This window comes from Bidens hawaiensis, unplaced genomic scaffold, assembly GCF_021521415.1.
Source record: "Bidens hawaiensis isolate Kalapana, Puna unplaced genomic scaffold, B.hawaiensis_p1.1 tig00030361_1, whole genome shotgun sequence".
Taxonomy (NCBI): Eukaryota; Viridiplantae; Streptophyta; class Magnoliopsida; order Asterales; family Asteraceae; genus Bidens; species Bidens hawaiensis.
Window position 1 is genome coordinate 184,030 of NW_027495062.1, and position 12,106 is coordinate 196,135.

The following is a 12,106-nucleotide window of genomic DNA, read 5'->3' on the forward strand; positions in this document are numbered from 1 at the left end:
TGCAAAACAGACACCGTGAGCTCGTCACTGAGAAGGGGGGGGGGGGTTCCTCCTTGTGACCACCCTCCGGCGTGAGAATCAGACTAGATTGCTCTGAATATAAGTGTATATTAAGAGAAATAACTAGAGACGATAAGATAATATCAGATGATATATGATGATGATACCGTTCCAAGGTGTTGGAGTATTTATAGCCGAAGGTAGGTTTCCAAGCAGGTACAGCCAGCTGTATAATATTCCTTTTCCACCAACTGTGGGCTATGTACGTGCCATGCTGGTGGTTGGTGGGTAGGCAGCGGCTGATAGTGACATTTTGTACTGGAGCATGCTCCTCCTCGTACTATTGTCGGTGAGCTGTCACCCTGTGATTGGTTCATGGGCTGCTTTGGTCAGATCTTGTCTATTTTGTCCATACCTTGGCAGGTATAGTACAAAAGATCTTCCAGAAGCGTACGGACTGGCTCATTTGGGCGGGAGTATTCCCGCCTTGCTCATTCCTTCCTCAGGTGACATTGCTGAAGTGTAAGAGTTAGTGCCTTATGCGTGTAGCTTTACCGTTAGTGCGGGTAGCCTTCCTTCTTGGTATGTACCCACAGCTGCGGGAACAGGTAGGGTACTGTACCAAGGGAGGCTTTCCTGCTGGAATAGCTGACTTACTGCGTGTCTTCATCTCTCTGAGCATGGTGAGTCCTGCGGAACCAGTTGGTCATTGCGCAGACGTACCTTTTCAAGGTGTGTCTTGCGGGTCCAACTGGACTTTGCTGGGACCTACCTCTTCAAGTCCCCCCAGTCCATTGTTCTTCTCATGAGTTGTTAATAAGTGAGGTGAACTTTTGGACTTTAAGCAAGGGGTTTTAAAGAGGGTTTTTGTTTTTTAAGGTTTTCCGTGGGGATTCTTCCCGCAGTTTTCCTAATGTCACTTGCAGAAATTCCCGACTTTTCTGCCTGATCATTGGTTATGATGCGGGTAGGTGTTTAATCCCTTCGCACGTCGGGAGCGTTGAGTTTCACTTGCATAGATTCTTCACGAGGTTTTGGTAGTTTTGGACATATTGATCAGTTATGTTAAACTACCAATTCCATCTTGAAGCTTCAAATAATCTAATTCTCAACGTTCCCGTCACGCGGAGGTGTTATTTCTCTTTCCGCAAGCATGGTCCATAAGATCCTTCTTGGCTTCAATTCCCTGCAAGTGCTAAGTATGTGAAAGGTTTCGTCTTGACACTGTACCCGCACTTGTCTTACGGTTTCTTGTTTCCCAAGGTATCTTGTTAGCTTCGATTCCCTGCAAGTGTTAAGTATGTGAAGGGTTTCGCCTTGACACTGTACCCGCACTCATCTTATGGTTTCTCGCTTTCCAAGGTAAGGGGGTATATTCACTCATATTTTTGAATCTTTGAATCTTTTTGAATCTTTTTGAAATTCGAAGAGTTGGTGAAAGGATAAGAACAGTCCAAACGAGTGAAGTGACGTTGGCGTCTCCTGACGGTTTCAGGACGTGCAGGAAGTTATGGCGACGTGACAGTATATGGTCATTCCAGACGCTTTTCCAGGCGCGTGGGCGCGAGTTTTCGGGCGCGTGGGCGCGAATTTTACGGCACGCGTCCTTTCAACAGCTGTTTTCCACGTGTCATAGTTTCATTGCACCTGCGCTTTCTCTCTCCTCCGCATTAAATTCATCGCATTCATTGCGATGAGTATATAAAGGGGGAGAGGGTGCATCTTAATTCACACCTTCACTTCACTCTTCTTCTTTTAAACGATTTCCGGCGAATACTCTAACTTTTCCGTCGAGCATTCTCCTGAAATCGTTCTCTTTCATACCTCAAAAATGTCTTCTACTCATGATCCCGAGGTTATTGCCGAGGAGTCCGATGTATACCTCGAGAATCCGTCGTCCACGTCTGATAAGGACGATAAGAGTACTGCTGGCGAGTGCCAGTGTACTCTTTCTGTTGACTTGTATCACTACATCGTCAAGAAGTTCATGCTCGAGCCCTACGAGCCTGAGTTTCCAGAGCCTCACCAGACGGTGTATGATGCCCCTAAGGGCAAAATAGGGGTTTATGCCTCATTCTTCATATATGGGAATCTCAGATTCCCATTAACGAAGTTCGTATACCGTGTTCTAGAGAAACACGGTGTACATTTGACGGAGGTGCACCCGATGGCGATCGCTAAGGTTCGCCACTTTGAATGGGTGTGCCACATTCTGGGCGTTGAGCCCCGCGTCGACCGCCTGATGACCTTCTACTCCTGGAGGTGCATCCAGGGCTGGTATACCTTGGTCACTCGGATCAAGGGTTTGAAGATCTGCGCTACCGAGCGCAGTCTTCGGTCTTGGAAGCGGGAGTTTTTCTACATCTCCGCTCGCGTCGTCCCCATTGCGATGACGTTCAAGAACGGGAGGGCGCTCTCTAGCCTTCACGCCTCCAATTACCAAGAGGCGGAATGGTTCGCCAAGATCTCCCAGATCCAGACTCCGGTTTACCGCTTTGCGGAGTCTGGGATGGTGATGCTTGGGATGAGCCGGGTATGGAAGGATGCCGGTTCTGAGACTCCGCAAGTACCCATCATCCTCGAATACGGTTTGAACTCTATCCCTTACGGTATGCTTCATATTATTTGCTAATTTAGGGTTTTTGCTCTAACAATTTCTTTCTTTTTTATTCTCAGAGGGAAACAACTTGCAGTCGCTTCTGCAACCGCGTGAGAGCGGTGGTCCCGCTCGGCTGGGTACTCGTGCTCTTGATGAGAACGAGTTGCCCATCCTGGAGCAAACGAGGGATCGGTTTGTGGAGGTCTACGCGGTCAGGTAAGGGTTTCTTTAACCCCCGCCCTCTCCATGCTCAAACCTCTGCTGGAATTCCTCTAATTTTGTCATCTTCTGATGAGGAATCCGCAGATGGGCCTTTCTTCGTGAGGAAGAAGAAAGCTGCCGCCGTGAAGGGCAAGGCGAAGGTTACCTCCGCCGTCGACCTAGGAAATCAGTCTGACTCCGAGACTGAAAGCGAGGAGACGGCGGGGAACCCTGGTGGTGGTGAGACAATTGTCTCGGAGGTTGAGACAGCTGTCACCTCCGAGCAACCAAGTTCTACGACGGTGACTGGCGTGAAGAGGCCAGTTCCATCGGGTTCGTCCCCGCCTGTCAGAACCTTCAAGCTCAAGAAAACTCGTAAGTATAAATTATATTCAGCTTAACTGCATATCTTTCCGTCATCATACTTATATATCTTGTCTTCGTGCAGGCGTGGATGCAACCGCATTCCAGAGTGGAGCGGGAAGGAGCATCTCTGGACCCATGACGGTAGGTTTGGTCAACCTACCCGAGGCAATGACCCAGGCAGCTGCGCCTGTTTGCAGCATTGGTTCAGTTGCTCACCCCGTTGAGGCAACTGTTCCAACTGTAACATCATCTCCGCCGGCTGTCAGTGCCATCTTCACGGAATCCTTCACTGAGCCGGCGGTGGTTTTTCCTGCGGGTTCTTCCGCAGCGACGGCCACGGTTGTGAGTTCACCTCTAGTGAGTTCACCTCCGTTGGTTTCTACCGCATGGGCCTCTACAATGCCTCCTCCGGCGCCGGCGACTACGGCCGGTCCCTCAGGTACGTTCAGGGTTGGGGCTTCTAACCCATCTTTGCCTCATTCCCATCTCCTTGACCTTTTGGATGGATATCCTTTGGGTTCAGGTGATGGGTTTGGTGCCTATCGACCTGTTTTCGACCCTACAGGTGCGTGGGGATATTTTGGCCTTATCCCTTTTATCATCTTTTTTTTTTTTATTGCAGTTCGTGATTCCAACGAGGTGTACGCTCCTCGGTGGAGTATCCGCCAGGGAACGACCCTCCGGACTGCTGCGGATTGTGTCGAATGGGCACGCCACGCCGCCCCAAGTGGTGCGTTGGGGGAAGCCATGTCTAGCTACCAGGAGGGTAGGCTGACGAATGAGCTTCGGATTCTCCTTGTCCGGATGCAGCCGCGCGTCGAGTTGCTTTGTCGTGAAAACGACAAGTTAAAGACGGCGCGTAGCCAGGAAGTGGCTCAGGCGCGGGCTATTCGGGAGGAGAACAGGAGACTTGCCGCCATTTCTGCGGAGAAGGAAAAGGCCTTCAAGGCCCTCGAGGTTGAAGTTCAAGCCCGGCTCGAGGCCCGTTCCAAAGCTACCCAAGCTGTTAACGAACAGCTTAGGTTGGCTAAGGAAACTGCGCGGAACGCGACCGAGAGGGCCACCAAAGCTGAAGCCATTGCTGAGCCTCTGCACGCCGAGAATGAGGAGCTTAAAGCCAAACTAGAGAGGCTTCAGCAGGCTCATGATGCTTTGGCTTTAGAAGATGCCAAGAAACTCCAAGAGCTCCTGGACCAGAAGGGTATGCTTGACCGCACTGAGCGTAAGCTGAAGGGCGTTGAAGAGGCTGCTGCTAAGGAAGTGTTGCTTGCCAACCTTAACAAAAATGAAGCCGAACGCGCCCGTGACCAAGCTCAAGCTGCCCTCCAATAAGCTCTGATCACCAAGGAATGGCTTCTACGAGAAGCGTTGTCGCAGGTTTGCTTAGCTTCATAATATCTTTACGCTTTTCTTTATACTTAGAAAAGTTTTTGATACATATATTTTTTTTTGTAGGTTGTGCATCGGATCTTCACGAACACATCTTATGACGATGCCATGAGCGCAGCCCTCAACGCTTCCCATGAGGATGGGAAAAGGCTGGTTTCCTGCTTGGTCTGGGGTTTGTTGAGAAGGGCATCCCGCCTTCCAACTTCCCTCTTTATGACGTAGACACTGAAGCTGCTTACGACCAAGCAGTGAACCAGTATGCTGCCTTCCCGCATCCGGTGGTGGAGAAGGTGAACGAAATTGCTGCTGCTGATGATGGGCTAACTATTCTCAAGGCTTTCCTTGAACCGCCACACTCAACTGATGGTGCGGGTTCAAGCGGGAGTGGTCCTGAAGCTTGACCCTTTAGATCCCTTCCCACTGTTAGAATAGATTTATATTTTTGTATGCGGGTATATGCCCAGCAATTCTTGTAATATTTGAATTTTGATGGAATATAAATTATTTGTTAATGCCTTGCCTTGTAAACCTTATATGTTTTGTTTCACGCATATTTTGGTTTAACTTAGCAATTTCTTGAGTACTTTGGATAAGTTAACCTTTCAACGTGGCAGATAATAGGTTAAAGTTTTGCTTCCTCTTTCGTGATTGTGCGGGTAAGACCGTCACTTTCACTTAGTAGGATGGCTAAACTTTACTTATATCTGACCTGCGTGAAGGTTTTCCTCATCTTTTCCTTAGAAATTTTTACCGTTTTTATGCTTGTGGGTTTTGCCGCCTTTCACACGCAACGACTTACTTCTTTTCACACTTATTTATGCGGTGAATACCGGCATATCAGTGTGGAAAGTTCATAAGTATAAAGGTAAGGCTATCAACACAATGTGATAAAGGAGAATCATTTCCATTAGAAGTGGCTCTAGGCCTTTTCTTTACAAGTTTGGAATTGATCTACATGTTAAATTTGCGTAATTGAGCTCCATTCCATGTTCTTGGGATGGGGGTGCCATCGAGCCTTTCGAGCCGGTATGCGCCCTTTCCCAAAACTTCTTTGATTATGTATGGTCCTTCCCAGACCGGGGCCAGCTTTCCTGGGCGCTCTTGGTTCGAAGCCTCGTTGTTACGCAATATGTAGTCTCCTACATTGAAGTTGCAGAGTTTTACCCGCGTGTTGTAGTATTTTTGCATTTGTCGCTTGTAATTCTCTTCACGCGCTGCGGCTAAGTCTCTGCGTTCTTCGGTTAGCATAAGGTCTAACCGTCTTTCTGCATCATTGTCTTCTGGCTGAGTCAAGACCCTTGGTGAGGGTAGACCAATTTCGACCGGGACCATGGCTTCAGTGCCATAAGTGAGGCTGAACGGGGTTTCTCCCGTACTTGCCTTTTTCAGCGTTCTGTTTGCCCAAAGGACGTGTGGAACTTCGTCCACCCAGCCGGATCTGTGTTCCAAGAGTCTTTTCTTTATGCCGTCGACGATGCTCTTATTTGCTCTTTCCACCTCACCATTACCCTGCGGGTGCGCCACTGAGGTAAAGGTGTGGGTGATTTGAAGTTCTTCCAGCCACTTTTGTAGCTTCTTGTCAGCAAAGTTGGTGCCGTTATCGCTCACCAAATTCTGTGGAAGTCCAAAACGACAAATAATAAATTCCCAAATAAATTTTTTGATATGTTTTGCGGTTGTTTGGGCTAAGGGTTTTGCTTCTATCCACTTGGTGAAGTAGTCGATGGCTACCACTAGAAACTGAACGTTCCCTGCTGCTGTGGGAAATGGGCCTGTCACATCGATGGCCCACTTCTGAAATGGCCATGAAGAGGTGACTGGAACAAGTTCATTCTTCGGGCGATGCGTGTTGGGTGCGTAGAGTTGGCAAGACCTACACTTTCTGATGTATGCCAGCGCATCCGTATGCATCCCCGGCCAAAAGTATCCCCCGTTGTTTAGCTTAGCTACAACAGCGCGTGGACCTGCGTGTACTCCACAGATGCCCTCGTGCACTTCCCTTAGGAGGTAGCCAGCATCTTGGTTGTCCACGCATCTTATGAGTGGGCCAAGAAAATTACGTCTGTAAAGGATGTCATCGATGAGTTGATAGTTCAGTGCTTTACAGCGTATTTTTCTTGCCTGTGTTTTTGACTCTGGTAGTATACCCGCCGCAAGGTAATTTATTATTGGTGTCATCCAAGTTTCTGTGCCGGTTTGGATGACACAGATTTCCTTGTGCGGGACTGATGGTGCTCCAAGGAGTTCAATGCGGAAGTCCTTTCCCAAATGGGTGAAGGCTAATGATGCAAGCTTGCTTAACGCATCCGCAGATTTGTTTTCGCTACGCTTGACGTGTATGACTTTACAATCGTTAAAATCGCGCATAAGGGTTTTTGCTTGTGCGAGGTACAGGGCCATTGTGTCGTTCATGGCCGTGTACGTCCCGTTTATTTGGTTGGCTACTAACATGGAATCCACGTGGGCTTCCAAGTTTTTCACTCCCATCTTACGCGCAATTCTCAGCCCGGCCAAGAATGCTTCATACTCCGCTTCGTTATTCGTACTTGGAAAATCCAGTCGAATAGCGTAAGTGTATTCTTGGCCTGCTGGGTTTGTTAGTTTCAACCCTGCGCCTGAACCCTCGTTGTTGGCTGCTCCATCAGTGTAGAGTCGCCAGACATCATCGATGTCCCGTACTGGAGAGGGTTGGGCCTCCTCCTGGCACTCTTTCTCCCGCGAAGCGGGGACTTCTGCAATAAAGTCGGCCAAGACCTGGCCTTTTATGGCTGGTCATGGCTTGTACTTTATCGCGTATTCTCCCAATTCTATTGCCCATTTGGCTAGGCGTCCTGGCAATTCGGGTTTGCCTAGAACGTTTGCAAGTTTGAAGTTGGTGAGAATGGTGATTGGGTGACCTTGGAAATATCGTCTTAGCCTGCGTGAAGCCTGTACAAGTGCTAAGACTAATTTTTCCAGGGTAGAGTACCGGGTTTTTACGTCTGTTAAGACACGACTAACATAGTAGATTGGCATCTGGATGCCTTTTCGCTCTACTAGCAGGACTGTCCCGGTTGCTCTATCTGTGGCGGAAAGGTATAGGATTAATTCCTCCCCCGTTTCTGGTGCTGTGAGCGTTGGGAGTTCGATCAAGCGTGACCGAATTTCCTGAAAAGCTGCTTCCGCTTCTGGTGTCCAGCGGAAGTGCGTTTTCTTTAAACAGTTTCTCAATGTTGACACGAATGGGAACGACCTATCCGCATGGTTTGCCAAAAAGCGGTTAAGTGCGACTAGTCGTCCATTCAGTGTCTGAGCTTGCTTGATGGCAGTAGGTGATTCCATTTTGATAATGGCTTCGACCTTTTCAGGGTTCGCTCTGAAGCCATCTTTAGTAACAATGACTCCTAAGAACTTCCCTTCTTCCATCCCAAAGGAACACTTGCTCGGATTGAGCTTCATGTTTATCTTTCTGAGCGTGTTGAAAGTTTCTTCGATGTCTTTCAACATCGCTTCTGGCTCAGGGCTTTTGATGACCAAGTCAACCATGTAGACTTCCAAGTTCCTCCCAATTTGGGCATGAAACTCTTTGTCCATCAGGCGTTGGTATGTGGACCCGGCATTCTTAAGTCCGAATGGCATCATTTGATAACAAAATGTGCCATCGGGCGTCCGAAATGCGGTTTTGTCCTGATCGTCAACGGCCATGTGGATTTGATGGTACCCCTTATACGCATCAAGGAAGCATTTAAGGCGAAACGGTGCTAACGAATCTACCTTAAGGTCAATTTCGGGTAACGGGTAACAATCTTTGGGGCATGCTTTGTTTAAGTCTTTGAAATCTATGCACATGCGCCATTGTTTGTTAGATTTCGGTACCATGACGGGATTTGCAACCCATGTTTGATATCTGCTAACACGTACGATGCCCGCGTCAAGGAGTTCCTTGACTTGGGTTCTACACGCGTTAGCTTGTTCCGCCCCCATTACTCTGCGCATTTGTATGACTGGCGTAAAAGCCGGGTCACACTTGAGCTTATGCTCTGCCTTACTTCGAGGTACACCAGTCATGTCAGCTGGTGTCCACGCGAAGATGTCAGCGTTTTTCTGTAGTAAGCGTTTGAGTAAGGTGCGCGTAGGATCAGTGACTGTTGGGCCAATGGTAACAGCCTGGTCAGGGTATTTGCCATTGAAGGCCCATTCTTCTGTTTCGGTGATGGTTGGTTTAGCCATCTTTGGTTTGGGTTCAGATGAGACAGATGCGATGCATACCTGGGGAATACCGGTGATCATCGCTACACCCTCAGCTGTTGGCCATCCCATCATGCCGTGGACTGAAGATACCACGGCATTGAATCTTGCCATCCCGTCTCTCCCGAAGAGAATGTCGTATGTGTGGTGTGGCTTCCTCATTACGACAAAGTCCACGTCTTCTGTGCGGGAGTGTTTCCCGTCCGTGAGAATGACGGGGAAAGATAGGATACCCAGGGGGGTGTTTGTGCTGCCATCGAACCCTTCCATTGAGGCGTAGACCGTTTCCAGGCGTTCCTTGTCTTCGTCGCCTAGCTTGTCGAAGAACTGCCTGTACATAACCGTTGACGAGGCGCCGTTGTCAGTAAGAGTGCGGGAAGTGATGTAGTGCCCCAGCTGGCTTTTGATGACGATAGGGCCTTCTTTGCTGGGTCCTCCTGGCACTCGCGGGAAACGCACCTCAGCTTCCTTCCACGCGCATGGTTCTGTCGTTCGTCTTTTTCTTCCTCTGACGTTACTATGAACCATGTGGATACTGATGTCAACGGGCTTTCGTCCGTTGCCTTTGTATCGGTTATCATTCCTCCCTCCATTCTTGATTGATGCCACAAGGTGTGTAAGTTTTCCATCCTTGACGAATGTTTCAACAATATCCTTCAAGGATGTACACTCCTCAGTGGTGTGACCCTTTGTCCCGTGGAAGTCATAGGATTTTCTCTGATCCGCGTTATGTCGCTGCCGGATCATTGGAGCTTTTGGCCATGGGAGTTTTTCGGTGGCAAATATCTCCGTGACGCTTTTGGTGAGTGGCGTCCACCGGGGTTTTCGGCTTGATGGGTGCGTGTTATCCCTTCCGCCTACTAGAGGGCGAGAGCTGGATGAGGTGTCAAAGTTTACCCTTGACTGCCAAATACCTAGCTTCCTCTTTTTGTTTTGCCGGGCGGTCCGGACGTTGTTTTCTCTAGTCCTCTGCGTGTAGAGGTTTGTATTCTGGGGAAGATTCCTACCCAGTTGCTTATCCGTTTCGGCAAAGCGCTTGGCCGCCGTCATGATGGCATCCCACGTGGATGGCATGCCTTCTTTACCCGTCAATGTGCGGATAAGCTCTGGGTATTCGGCGCCCTGGATGAAAGCGGCGCGAACAAGATCTTCGCTTATGGTGCCCAGACTCAGCTTCTTCGAGTTGAAGCGGGTGATGAAGTCTCTTAAAGATTCATCCTCCTCTCTAACGCAGTTGAGGATCGTCCACTGCTCTTCAGTATATTTCCTCTGTTGACTGAAGTGCTGGCTGAACTTGTGTTGGAAATCCGCCCAATCATAGATGTGGTGGACCGGTAAACGATCAAACCACGCCCTGGCCTCTCCAACCAGCGTCATCTGAAACATATAACACCACGTGGGTTCCGTCCAGTTGCTGACGGTTGCCCCCGCTATGAATCTGTTCAAGTGATCGTCTGGGTCGGATATACCATCATAAGTGCCGATGTTGGACATCTGTTTGGCACTCTTCGGGGTGATTGCTTCCGCAATGTCCCTTGCAAACTTGGACGTTCCCGCATTTGCAACAGTTGGTCTAAAGGTTTTGGAGAAGTCACGTGGGTTTCCCCCCGCGTTCCTTGGTTTGAAGGTTTCTCCAAAATTCCTTCTTGGTTGGAAGTCTGTTTCCTTGCGCTTCCCTTTCGCCCTATGACGAGGGTTTGCGTCACTGTCGGACTCCTCCCAATCATCGTCCAAGTACTCGCACTCATTGCTCATGTTGAGCTGTTGTCGAGTGCTTCCGAATTCGTCAGCTTGTTGGAGTGAACGTAAGCGTTCATCCAACTCAGCTTGGAATTCCTTCTGACGTGCTTCCGCCCACGCTTTAACTTGATCAAGTGTTTGGCGGGGTAGCCTCGTCTGTTGTCTCTCCAACTGGGTATCGGTGAATCCCAGTGAAGGATTGTTTACTGCACTTGCCCCGGCTTGGGTAACCGGGGTAGTGTTCGTAAAAATTGTGTACTCGCCGGTGTTCCCCCAGTAGCTGGGGTTGTGGTTACCGGAGTTTCTTGGTCACTCGTTGGCCTTGGCATCGGAGTAACCTTAACCATCTTTCCAGAGGATTTGAAAAAACTGAAAAAGAATTAGTTCTAGCTTTTGTCCCACGGATGGCGCCAATGAAGAAACACTAAGTGACCCCGGCAGATTAAGGATAATCTTAGGGTTAAGTAGATGTTCCCCACGAGGGTTAGGTCCGGCAAAGATGGTTATTCTTCTCAACCTGCAAAACAGACACCGTGAGCTCGTCACTGAGAAGGGGGGGGGGGGTTCCTCCTTGTGACCACCCTCCGGCGTGAGAATCAGACTAGATTGCTCTGAATATAAGTGTATATTAAGAGAAATAACTAGAGACGATAAGATAATATCAGATGATATATGATGATGATACCGTTCCAAGGTGTTGGAGTATTTATAGCCGAAGGTAGGTTTCCAAGCAGGTACAACCAGCTGTATAATATTCCTTTTCCACCAACTGTGGGCTATGTACGTGCCATGCTGGTGGTTGGTGGGTAGGCAGCGGCTGATAGTGACATTTTGTACTGGAGCATGCTCCTCCTCGTACTATTGTCGGTGAGCTGTCACCCTGTGATTGGTTCATGGGCTGCTTTGGTCAGATCTTGTCTATTTTGTCCATACCTTGGCAGGTATAGTACAAAAGATCTTCCAGAAGCGTACGGACTGGCTCATTTGGGTGGGAGTATTCCCGCCTTGCTCATTCCTTCCTCAGGTGACATTGCTGAAGTGTAAGAGTTAGTGCCTTATGCGTGTAGCCTTACCGTTAGTGCGGGTAGCCTTCCTTCTTGGTATGTACCCACAGCTGCAGGAACAGGTAGGGTACTGTACCAAGGGAGGCTTTCCTGCTGGAACAGCTGGCTTACTGCGTGTAAGGTCTTCATCTCTCGGAGCATGGTGGGTCTAGCGGAACCAGTTGGTCTTTGCGCAGACGTACCTTTTCAATCGATTATCATTATGTTGGTACCCAAGGCTAAGATTTTGGTTGTGAAAAGTTAGGTGTATCTAACTATTCTATTTTCTATGGTCGACTCTAAAAACCACCATTAAAAGCATCCTAGTTTTGGGATTTTTAAATAGTGATTACATGTCATTCATAATACATTAATATAATCAATATTTTAAAATGGCAAATGAAGTTATCATCATTATGATGGTTTTGGACTCTTTTTTTTAGTGAGAGAGAAATAATGTTCATAATATATTAATAAAAAATATATTCTTCTAAAAACTACAATCAAATAAATATAATTCTCCTATTGTCAATAATCTCAA